The sequence below is a fragment of the Triticum dicoccoides genome, chromosome 5B (genome assembly GCF_002162155.2).
Source record: "Triticum dicoccoides isolate Atlit2015 ecotype Zavitan chromosome 5B, WEW_v2.0, whole genome shotgun sequence".
Classification (NCBI taxonomy): Eukaryota; Viridiplantae; Streptophyta; class Magnoliopsida; order Poales; family Poaceae; genus Triticum; species Triticum dicoccoides.
In genome coordinates, this window is record NC_041389.1 from 14,384,295 (window position 1) to 14,393,052 (window position 8,758).

Genomic DNA, 8,758 nt, shown 5'->3' on the forward strand with positions numbered 1-8,758 from the left:
GAATTCATTGCTGCCATAATTGCTATCACTGTCATCCGAATCATTTTTATCTTTATCACCACTGCCTTTTGTATTGAGTGAGAAACAGTTTTGCAAATTGCCCTTGACTGCTTTTGTATTTGGGCTGGCAGCATCATCACAAAATGTTGGGACGTTTATCTCTGTTCGAGGGCTAAGAACCACTGGCAGTGTTGGAGAGCCAATTACACAGATATCATCTGATAAATATCTTTGGACCACATACAGTTGGAAATACTAAAATTTGGGAACAACGGCACTCATCATCAGAGCATCAGCATCACTCTGAATTATGTGAAGCCCATCATGCAGATGTTTCCCAGGAAGTAACCAGTACAGCTCCACCCTAGCTGGATCATGCCCAAGCTGCCCGACAAAATGATATCTCAGACATGATAACGGCGTCTGTTCATGACAAGTAATTGAATAAATCCTGATAACTTGAAGAGAGAGATATGTAAGAGAGATATTGGCGTGATCCAGGTATTGATGGCTCTTGATCATGGCTGTCAAGTCAAAGTCAGGACGAGATATGATAGGTTCCATTTTCCTGAAGCTTTTTTTGTCGCTGGAAAATTATGCGGGAGGAGAGCATTGAAAATCTACCGATTTAATTCGAAATCTACACTTCATGGACACATCACAGGGATCAGTTCGGATTTGCTTCCAAAAAATACAGAATATACGTTGACAGATAAAATTCAGGCTTGAGAAAAACAGAGCTAAAGGACTCAAACCCATTATAAATATATACAACAAAAATACAAAATGCATCCGTGACCCAAAGTCTATCCATATCCAAGCAACAAACACTTCACCATTGCTTTTCAACAATCAATCACTAAACAAAATGATGGTTCCAGCCTTAGCAAAAATGTAATCAAGCCTTCATCTTCACTTGCTATGCAAAAAACCAACCAGTGCAGACCACAGACTAATAAAACTGAAACATAAATGGGGATGTTAACAAGGCTCAGACATCCAAGGAAGGAATTAGCAGCACTAGCTCTCGAGCCTGGCTGGGCGAAAGCTCTTGGGCGGCAACTGCAAATGTTTTGAGAAACAAGCCTTAAATTTATCATCACCGCCATACCATTTCCCCAGTTGATCAGATCATATTGCACAATAAACAGATCTGTAAATCAGCAAACACAATCTCAGGTACATATATAAACATGTGTTGAAAGAGACAAGGCAACAAGCAAATTTATACATAGAGAATTAGACATTGCAAAAAAAAAACAGAGCAAAGCACACAGCTGATTGAAACCAGGTGCAAACAGAGAATACAGCCAAAGGACGACAGTAAACACTTCAGTGATTATTAGTGGATGTTGTATCAACATAACAAGCAATATTTAACCTCAGAAAGCCGCAAAAAATATCGTCATTCTGTATCTGACGGTAATTCCAACATAGCTAATCATCATAGGCATCAATTGCATTCTAGCTGTATAAAAAACAGTCTAGGTATACCATCAGAGCAAAGATGCCTACTCAGTCCCAGGGAAAATAAGCACGGCCGCACAGATGAAAAGATGACATCGTACAGAGAAAACGCTCAAACCAAGTGTTGGATAACGCATCAATACCTCGTCACAATCCAAACAAATCTAGTAAACTGGGAAGTTAAATGAAGCAAAGAATCAATAACAGCAAAAAGAAAAATTGTTCCAAGATGCATAGTTGCTCAGTGGTGGCAATATTTAATTGGTTCGATTCTGCCAGCAATGTCGTCAATGCTTTCAGAAGAGGGAGCTTGTTATCCTCATCGAAACTATGTCCACCCCAAAACAAACAAAAAAATCAAACAAAATTATAAATAGAGAAATGAGCAATATCCTTTCTCAAGAAAAAGAAGCAGAGAAGAGGGAACAGGAGAAAAGAACAATGAACACCGGATGAAAAAATCAGGTATTGGATGGCTCAGTTCAGCGGGATATTCGGCATACAAATTGACTCCTAAGAGAAAACCTGTGATTTGGTCTGTTGAGCTTGAATATTTGCAAATCGTCACTGCCATCACCAAAGGAAAGAAAAAGCAAGTATGTAAAGAAAACAGAACCAATTGGAAGAAATAACTACAAGTCAGATTCATAAGTATGTCAATCAGCATAGATCCACCAATGTGGACCTAAGAGTGGAGCAACAAATATGCCATCATCCTCAAAAAGGTTTGGAATATCACTGCCAACATCAAGTATATGTTGCACAATAGAAATCAAAGTCAAAAACAATTAGACGAACTACCGAGTCAGATTCATAATAAGTATGTCAATCAGCATAGATCCAGCAATGTGGACCCTAAGAGTGGAGCGACTAATGTAATCATCATCCTCAAAGGTTTGGAATATCACTGCTAACAAGTATATGTTGTACAATAGCAATCAAAGTCTAAAACAATTAGAAGAACTGAAACGAAGATAGGAGCTCAGTAAGAACGTAGCGATTGATAATCACACCAAGATGATCATATTTATTCAATTGTCTCATCACTGCTCAAATCCAAGCAAGTAAAAACTATACTATATTTATAGTCAAATGGAAACTGCTTCTCAAGTAGGAGTAGATTAGTTTAATGTTTGTAAGGACTCGGAATATGGGTGGTGATATAGCAGGATGGTCGGCAAGGCAAATAAATGCCAGTTACGACGAACGAGACCAAATATCAATCTTCACCGTCCTCTAAATTTGATATTAATGTAGGATTGTCCACGTAAAATGCAATTAAAAAAACAGATAAAAACTAGGTTTGATTCTCATAAAAAAGGGTGAGCATGAAAGGTCATCAGATAGGAGCGAAAGACTATTTTTTGTTCAAGTAATCATGATTTGATCATATGAACTATGCACTTGTAATCATCATTCGACCTAGGCAAACAAGCAATGCAAACCAAAAGAAATCAAAGGAAACAGAAGAAGGATTCCAGGAATAATGGTGCCTCAGAAGGAAGGCAGTAGGTTATGTAATCACGAGTGATTTCATTGAGAAAGGTTCACACTAATCATCATCAGCATCATTCAACCACAAAAAACATCAAATAGAACTACATATAAATAGATGGGCAAGATAATGGCCTCATAGAGAAGATTAGATTGTTCAACATGAAGAAAATTCAGACATATGCTTGTCTATTAATTTAGTTTAATCCTTGGCCAACAACAAACAAAAACAATTGCAGAAGCAAACCAATAATCAGCTGAAGAATCTCAACAGGTGAAAGCATTTTAGAGAGGTGAAACAGAATGTTCTGCAAGGCAAGAAGCTAACAGCTGCTAGTCAGACTTAAAACAGCAACAAATGGTTAATTGGGCTCAGATTCTATGGGTGTATAGGAGTCATTCATGTGGATCTCCCATCAGTACAAGGAATGTTTTATAATCACTGCACAATTACAACCACCAGCATCAAATCACACAAGATATATAACATTGAATTATGAACTAGGTTGGTGTCAGGAGCAGGACAACAACTAATATCAATCAAATATTAGCTCTGAAGGTGGCAAATCTGAAAGTACAAATGCAAAACAAACCTCAGGACAAATAAACACACAAAAACAAGATCCATCAGGACAAGATACAAAAGAAGTATGGTTTGTTTGGTGCTCAGATTCTATGGGTGTATAGGAGTCGTTCACATGGATCTCCCATCAGTACGAGGAATGTTTTATAATCATTGCACTGTCCAGCTCTCAATAAGAACCACAAGGACTTGAATTACACTTGATAAAAAAGCAAAAGAAAAAAAATAGCAGCACAGAAAGTAAACTGGAATTTCAGATTGAGCATAAGAAGATCTAACTGACGTTAGAAATAAATGGAACAAAAACGAAAAAATCTAAATAAATGAACATTATTTGGATGCATCAGATCTCCAAGGTGAAAAGGGTGTGACATCATAGAAATGCCTCAGACGCAAATTACCCATAAACTCGTGTCTCCTCATCTGCATCAACCATGCTCATCCCAACAGAAGCAACTTGAAAAACTAAAGATTCCAAATGAACATCAAGAGAAGAGAGCAAAAAACAATCAAACTCTTTTTTGATAGCAACATACAAGGCAGAGTTACAACTTTCAAAACCAGAAGAAAGCTAAAATAATGCATTCCTTTCTCTTATCAAACCAGGGATGAGGATCAGACTCGGTTCAGTATGGAGGCCATCATATCAGCCAATCAAACCAATAGGGAAATTAATCATTCATCATCTCACATCCTCTGATTAAATTAGAGGATTTAGATGAAATTACTCTCCATGGAACAAATCAGTGGTAACAATGATAAAGCAAGGCAAGCAAAAACAGATTTGACTTATTGGAGGCAAGGGGATGATCAGATTCGGTTCAGTATTGAGGCCATCATATCAGCCAATCAAACCAATAGGGAAATTAATCTCATTCATCATCTCATCTCTCGCCTACTAAACCCAAAATTGAATATTTTTAAAAGGAAAGTATCAGCAAGGAAAAAGTTCAACAGTGAGGGCAGATGCATCAGATCTCCAAGGTGAAAAAGAGTGTGACATCAAAAAAATGCCTCAGATGCAAATTACCCATAAACTCATGTGTCCTCATATGCATCAACTATGCCCATTTCAATTAGAAAACAAAGTCTCTATTTGAACTGATCTAACATTGTTTGTTTGTTTCTAAAACTGCGCTACAATCATTTTTGGAAGCCATTCGGCAACAAACACCACCATATCTTTGGAACTAGAAAAGGGCTAAAACAAATTCATTTTTCTGAACACAAGAGAAGGCAGGATGATCAGATTCGGTTCAGTATTTAGGCCATCATGTCAGCCAATCAAACCAATAGGGAAATTAATCTCATTCATCATCTCATCTTTCGCCGATTAAAACCTCAAACCAAAAGATTTTTGAAATACAAGTAAGAAGAACACAAAAGACATGGCTTAGAGGGATGCATCAGATCTCCAAGGTGAAAAAGAGTGTGACATCACAGAAATGCCTCAGACGCAAATTACCCATAAACTCGTGTATCCTCATCTGCATCAACAACTCCGTTAAAAAAGATGCTGCTCAAGAGAGTAAATAAGAAAAAAAACAAAGAAACAAAGTTTTCTTTCTTGAAGACATGGAACAAAACCAGTATGGGCATGATCAGATAGAGCTAATACATGATTCATTGGACATCATACCGTCCATCAACAATGTAATTATATCCTCATCTCGCCCAAAAGAATCGAACATAACAAAAAAAACAAAGGATTGAGGATATTATCAAGGATGCATCAGATCTCCAAGGTGAAAAGGGTGTGACATCACAGAGACGCCTCAGACGCAAATTACCCATAAAACTGGTGTCTCCTCATCTGCATCGACAACGGTCCTCCCAAGAAACAGCCAGCAGAAACAAGAAAGGAATGTAAGTTCCAACAACCGAAACTACAGCCAGTTGAAAAGAACCAAGATATAAACCTAGCAAACGACACTAGTTGCTTATATAGGGCAGCAAATTATCTTAAGAGGCATGCACTGTTTTTTGCAGACAATGGCGAAATGACAGGACCTAACACCTAAGCTGCGCACAGGAATAACCAATGATACAATGTCTTTGCAGACACAATGGCAGGAATCGCCTGCTGTAATGTAATAAAAAAACAGCGCCCAAGTTGTGTAGGACAATAATCAGAAGAAAGTGCTAACAAGGTACCAACTTTAACATTCAGTGAAATCCCTGATGAACGCACTGAACCGTGAGACCACTGCGCAATGTACGCCACCGTCGCCTACCGGACCGCGGAAGCGAGCCCAATACAACGGAGACGGCGGGGCGGGTGGCTGTGGCATCGTCTCATACGCGGCGGCGATGAGATCCGCCGGTAATCAGTTTTTGCGATGCGCGACTACGCGAACTCGTCCGGACGCAACAGCAAATCCATGCTGGCTGTCCCAAGAACCTATCATACAGCTCCAAGAACCTACGGCCATTGGAACTAGGCGATGGAGGCAGACTGGCTGCTTCGCCCCGCTTGGAGTTCCAGAGGCGAGAAGGGGGTGAGAGCAGGGAAGGGGGTCGTTACCGACTTCGTTCGTGCAGACCGCCGTGGTTGCGGCGGCGGCGGCGGCGGCGGGAGGGGAGGGGAGATGCCTGCTGCGGGGAGGGAGTCAGTGGCGCTAGGGTTTGGGTTATATAGAGCCCGGGAGGAGGCAAGGGTTTCGGCCGGTGTGGGCTTTAGGGAGAGTCTGGGCACGGGATTGTCCAGCCCAGCGGCCTCTTGGGCCGGATTCGTCAATTTTCCTTTTTTGGGGCGGTGCGTTCTCATTCGTCCATGGCCCGCTCCTCCCCTTCGCTCACTTTCTTTGGGTTTTTCTTAGGGTACACTTTGTTGGTCTTTCATACGAAAATTGCATTGAAAAATATGAACATCGACAACATTAAAGATATACTATATGAAAACTAGTTTCATGATACATCTACTGATGTCGATTTAATATTGTGGATGTTGGTGTTATTTTCACATGAATTAATTTGGTCGAATTTTACAAAGTTTGACTTGAGAGAAATCTTAGTTACATGCAGAGTAGAAAGAAACGGATGGAGTATCTTTCCATCTCATGAATTGTAATCTCTCCGTTTCTTTCACTTTTGATGAAACACATGACTGTGCATGTGAGTGCAAAAGAGTATGCGCTGACGATCCGATCGTATTTTTCTTACACCCCGATCGATGCACGCGTCGCATGGCTGGTCTTTGATCTGCTGACTACATAATCAATCCTCGGCCCACACAATGGACCCAAGGAACAATCCTTCCTTGGTGAAATCTGGTTCCCATCTACAACTTTTTCATGGCTTAATTAACTCCTTAACTAGTTGAACCTCAGCGGCATCAACTGTTGAAAATATCGTGTCCATATCCAGTGGACTTTGTATCTGTCGCCATTCACCGTGCTACTTCCAGTTTCCTAATGTCTCCCGTGCCCACAAGTAGATGATCGATGTGCCATTGTGCATGGGAAAACATATTGTCGAACACATGCACGTGCGTGAAAGTGGAGCTTAGTGCCTTTCTTTCTTGAGAGTGTATTTGAGGGAAAGACAAATATATCGAGGACATCCATACCATATATCCTCGGAGCGAGTGCTGATAAATATATTTGTGAAGGGTATATGATACATAACATGAAAAGTATTAAGTGCACTGCATGCCGGTTGCACCAACCACCATACTATACTTCCAACTAGTATTTGCTAATTGTACAACCTACTTGCTAGCAACGAGATCTCACTATTTCCCACAAAAAATACGTTGGGTGACTAGTTCACAAGGTGTTCAACAAAAAATCCATAATATGTACTCCCTCGTCCCATAATATAAGATATTATTATCAAATATGTGAGATGTTATATTATGGAGCGGAGAAAGTAGTAACTATGGCAACAACTGGACAATTATCTCAAAACAAGTCCAAGGTGGATTAGTCGATAAGTTGTAATCCTTCAAAGGTTGTACATTTTGCTATATTATAAAATTGGGTATTAATCGATATTGCACTTGGGGATCATGTAGTTCTAATCCTTCAGAGGTTATACATATTTCTATATTATAAAATTGGGGATTAATCGTTATTGCACTTGGGGACCATGCAATTCCAATCCTTCAGAGGTTATACATTTTGCTATATTATAAAATTGAAAACACATAAAAAGGGAAACATAGGTCACCAAAAATGGTGATATGCCATCCTAGTCTGGCATACTAAAGCTTCCATCAATCGTGTTTAACACTCGAATTTTGGTTTCACTAAAGGGTGACTAAACTATTACAACCGATTTTTGTGTTACTAAGTGATAACAAACATAAAAAAAAACCATATAGATTGATATCTCAATGCTTTGATAGCACACCTGAAGCACAAACCGACATGAGAGATTACGATTGTAGCTAGCTTTCTGCAATAAACTTGTCTTTTACATGAGCTCTCGTTTTTGGGTATGGTTACAAACTCATAACCCACATACTCACATCGAATGCCCTATTTGCAGAATTGTTTAGATGCAGTGGATGAAAATGCATTCGTTATAATGTATTTTGCTGCTAATTAAGCCAATGATACCAACGAGATATGGTTGTCACATTCGCATCCATTCTTTCAATTGCATACCCTGTTGGGGAACGTAGTAATTTCAAAAAAATTCCTACGCACACGCAAAAGGATCATGGTGATGCATAGCAACGAGAGGGGAGAGTGTTGTCCACGTACCCTCGTAGACCGAAAGCGGAAGCGTTAGAGCAACGCGGTTGATGTAGTCGTACGTCTTCACGACCCGACCGATCAAGCACCGAAACTACGGCACCTCTGAGTTCTAGCACACGTTCAGCTCGATGACGTCCCTCGAACTCCGATCCAGCCGAGTGTCGAGGGAGAGTTCCGTCAGCACGACGGCGTGGTGACGATCTTGATATTCTATCGATGCAGGGCTTCGCCTAAGCACCGCTACGATATTATCGAGGTGGATTATCGTGGAGGGGGGCACCGCACACGGCTAAGAGATCCAAGGGATCAATTGTTGTTCTGCCTAGAGGTGCCCCCCTGCCCCCGATATAAAGGAGCAAGGGGGAAGGGGGTGGCCGGCCTAGGAGGGGGCGCGCCAAGGGGAGTCCTACTCCCACCGGGAGTATGACTCCCTCCTTCCTTGATGGAGTAGGAGAAGGGGAAAGAGGGGGAGAGGAAGAAGGAAAAGGGGGCTGCGCCCCTTGTCCAATTC

The 8,758-nt window shown here is 40.6% G+C and overlaps 1 long non-coding RNA gene, 17 other non-coding genes and 1 pseudogene across 18 annotated transcripts; all 19 read right to left on the minus strand.

Moving 5' to 3' along the window:
• Window positions 1–646: 646 nt before the first annotated feature.
• On the minus strand, window positions 647–6,148 carry LOC119307077. Its single transcript, XR_005149130.1, has 2 exons — window positions 6,069–6,148; window positions 647–1,153 (listed from the first exon to the last, which is right to left on the minus strand). It is a non-coding gene; the product is annotated as an uncharacterized LOC119307077 (long non-coding RNA).
• Window positions 988–1,108, minus strand: LOC119313155. Its single transcript, XR_005151538.1, has one exon. It is a non-coding gene; the product is annotated as a small nucleolar RNA SNORD14 (small nucleolar RNA).
• On the minus strand, window positions 1,375–1,454 carry LOC119313446. The gene has a single exon (XR_005151730.1). It is a non-coding gene; the product is annotated as a small nucleolar RNA snoR77Y (small nucleolar RNA).
• On the minus strand, window positions 1,705–1,800 carry LOC119313215. Its single transcript, XR_005151590.1, has one exon. It is a non-coding gene; the product is annotated as a small nucleolar RNA R30/Z108 (small nucleolar RNA).
• LOC119313435 lies at window positions 1,939–2,042 on the minus strand. The gene has a single exon (XR_005151720.1). It is a non-coding gene; the product is annotated as a small nucleolar RNA Z107/R87 (small nucleolar RNA).
• On the minus strand, window positions 2,104–2,186 carry LOC119313470. Its single transcript, XR_005151752.1, has one exon. It is a non-coding gene; the product is annotated as a small nucleolar RNA U31b (small nucleolar RNA).
• LOC119313469 lies at window positions 2,270–2,357 on the minus strand (annotated as a pseudogene).
• Window positions 2,607–2,702, minus strand: LOC119313393. Its single transcript, XR_005151683.1, has one exon. It is a non-coding gene; the product is annotated as a small nucleolar RNA Z43 (small nucleolar RNA).
• On the minus strand, window positions 2,799–2,893 carry LOC119313330. The gene has a single exon (XR_005151667.1). It is a non-coding gene; the product is annotated as a small nucleolar RNA snR60/Z15/Z230/Z193/J17 (small nucleolar RNA).
• Window positions 2,958–3,035, minus strand: LOC119313448. The gene has a single exon (XR_005151732.1). It is a non-coding gene; the product is annotated as a small nucleolar RNA U83 (small nucleolar RNA).
• Window positions 3,329–3,412, minus strand: LOC119313464. The gene has a single exon (XR_005151747.1). It is a non-coding gene; the product is annotated as a small nucleolar RNA snoR8a (small nucleolar RNA).
• LOC119313463 lies at window positions 3,623–3,710 on the minus strand. The gene has a single exon (XR_005151746.1). It is a non-coding gene; the product is annotated as a small nucleolar RNA snoR8a (small nucleolar RNA).
• On the minus strand, window positions 3,880–3,976 carry LOC119313411. The gene has a single exon (XR_005151699.1). It is a non-coding gene; the product is annotated as a small nucleolar RNA Z101 (small nucleolar RNA).
• On the minus strand, window positions 4,151–4,239 carry LOC119313429. Its single transcript, XR_005151716.1, has one exon. It is a non-coding gene; the product is annotated as a small nucleolar RNA Z102/R77 (small nucleolar RNA).
• Window positions 4,349–4,434, minus strand: LOC119313419. Its single transcript, XR_005151707.1, has one exon. It is a non-coding gene; the product is annotated as a small nucleolar RNA Z102/R77 (small nucleolar RNA).
• On the minus strand, window positions 4,508–4,605 carry LOC119313405. The gene has a single exon (XR_005151694.1). It is a non-coding gene; the product is annotated as a small nucleolar RNA Z101 (small nucleolar RNA).
• On the minus strand, window positions 4,784–4,869 carry LOC119313420. The gene has a single exon (XR_005151708.1). It is a non-coding gene; the product is annotated as a small nucleolar RNA Z102/R77 (small nucleolar RNA).
• Window positions 4,943–5,040, minus strand: LOC119313408. Its single transcript, XR_005151696.1, has one exon. It is a non-coding gene; the product is annotated as a small nucleolar RNA Z101 (small nucleolar RNA).
• Window positions 5,269–5,366, minus strand: LOC119313415. Its single transcript, XR_005151703.1, has one exon. It is a non-coding gene; the product is annotated as a small nucleolar RNA Z101 (small nucleolar RNA).
• Window positions 6,149–8,758: the final 2,610 nt, after the last annotated feature.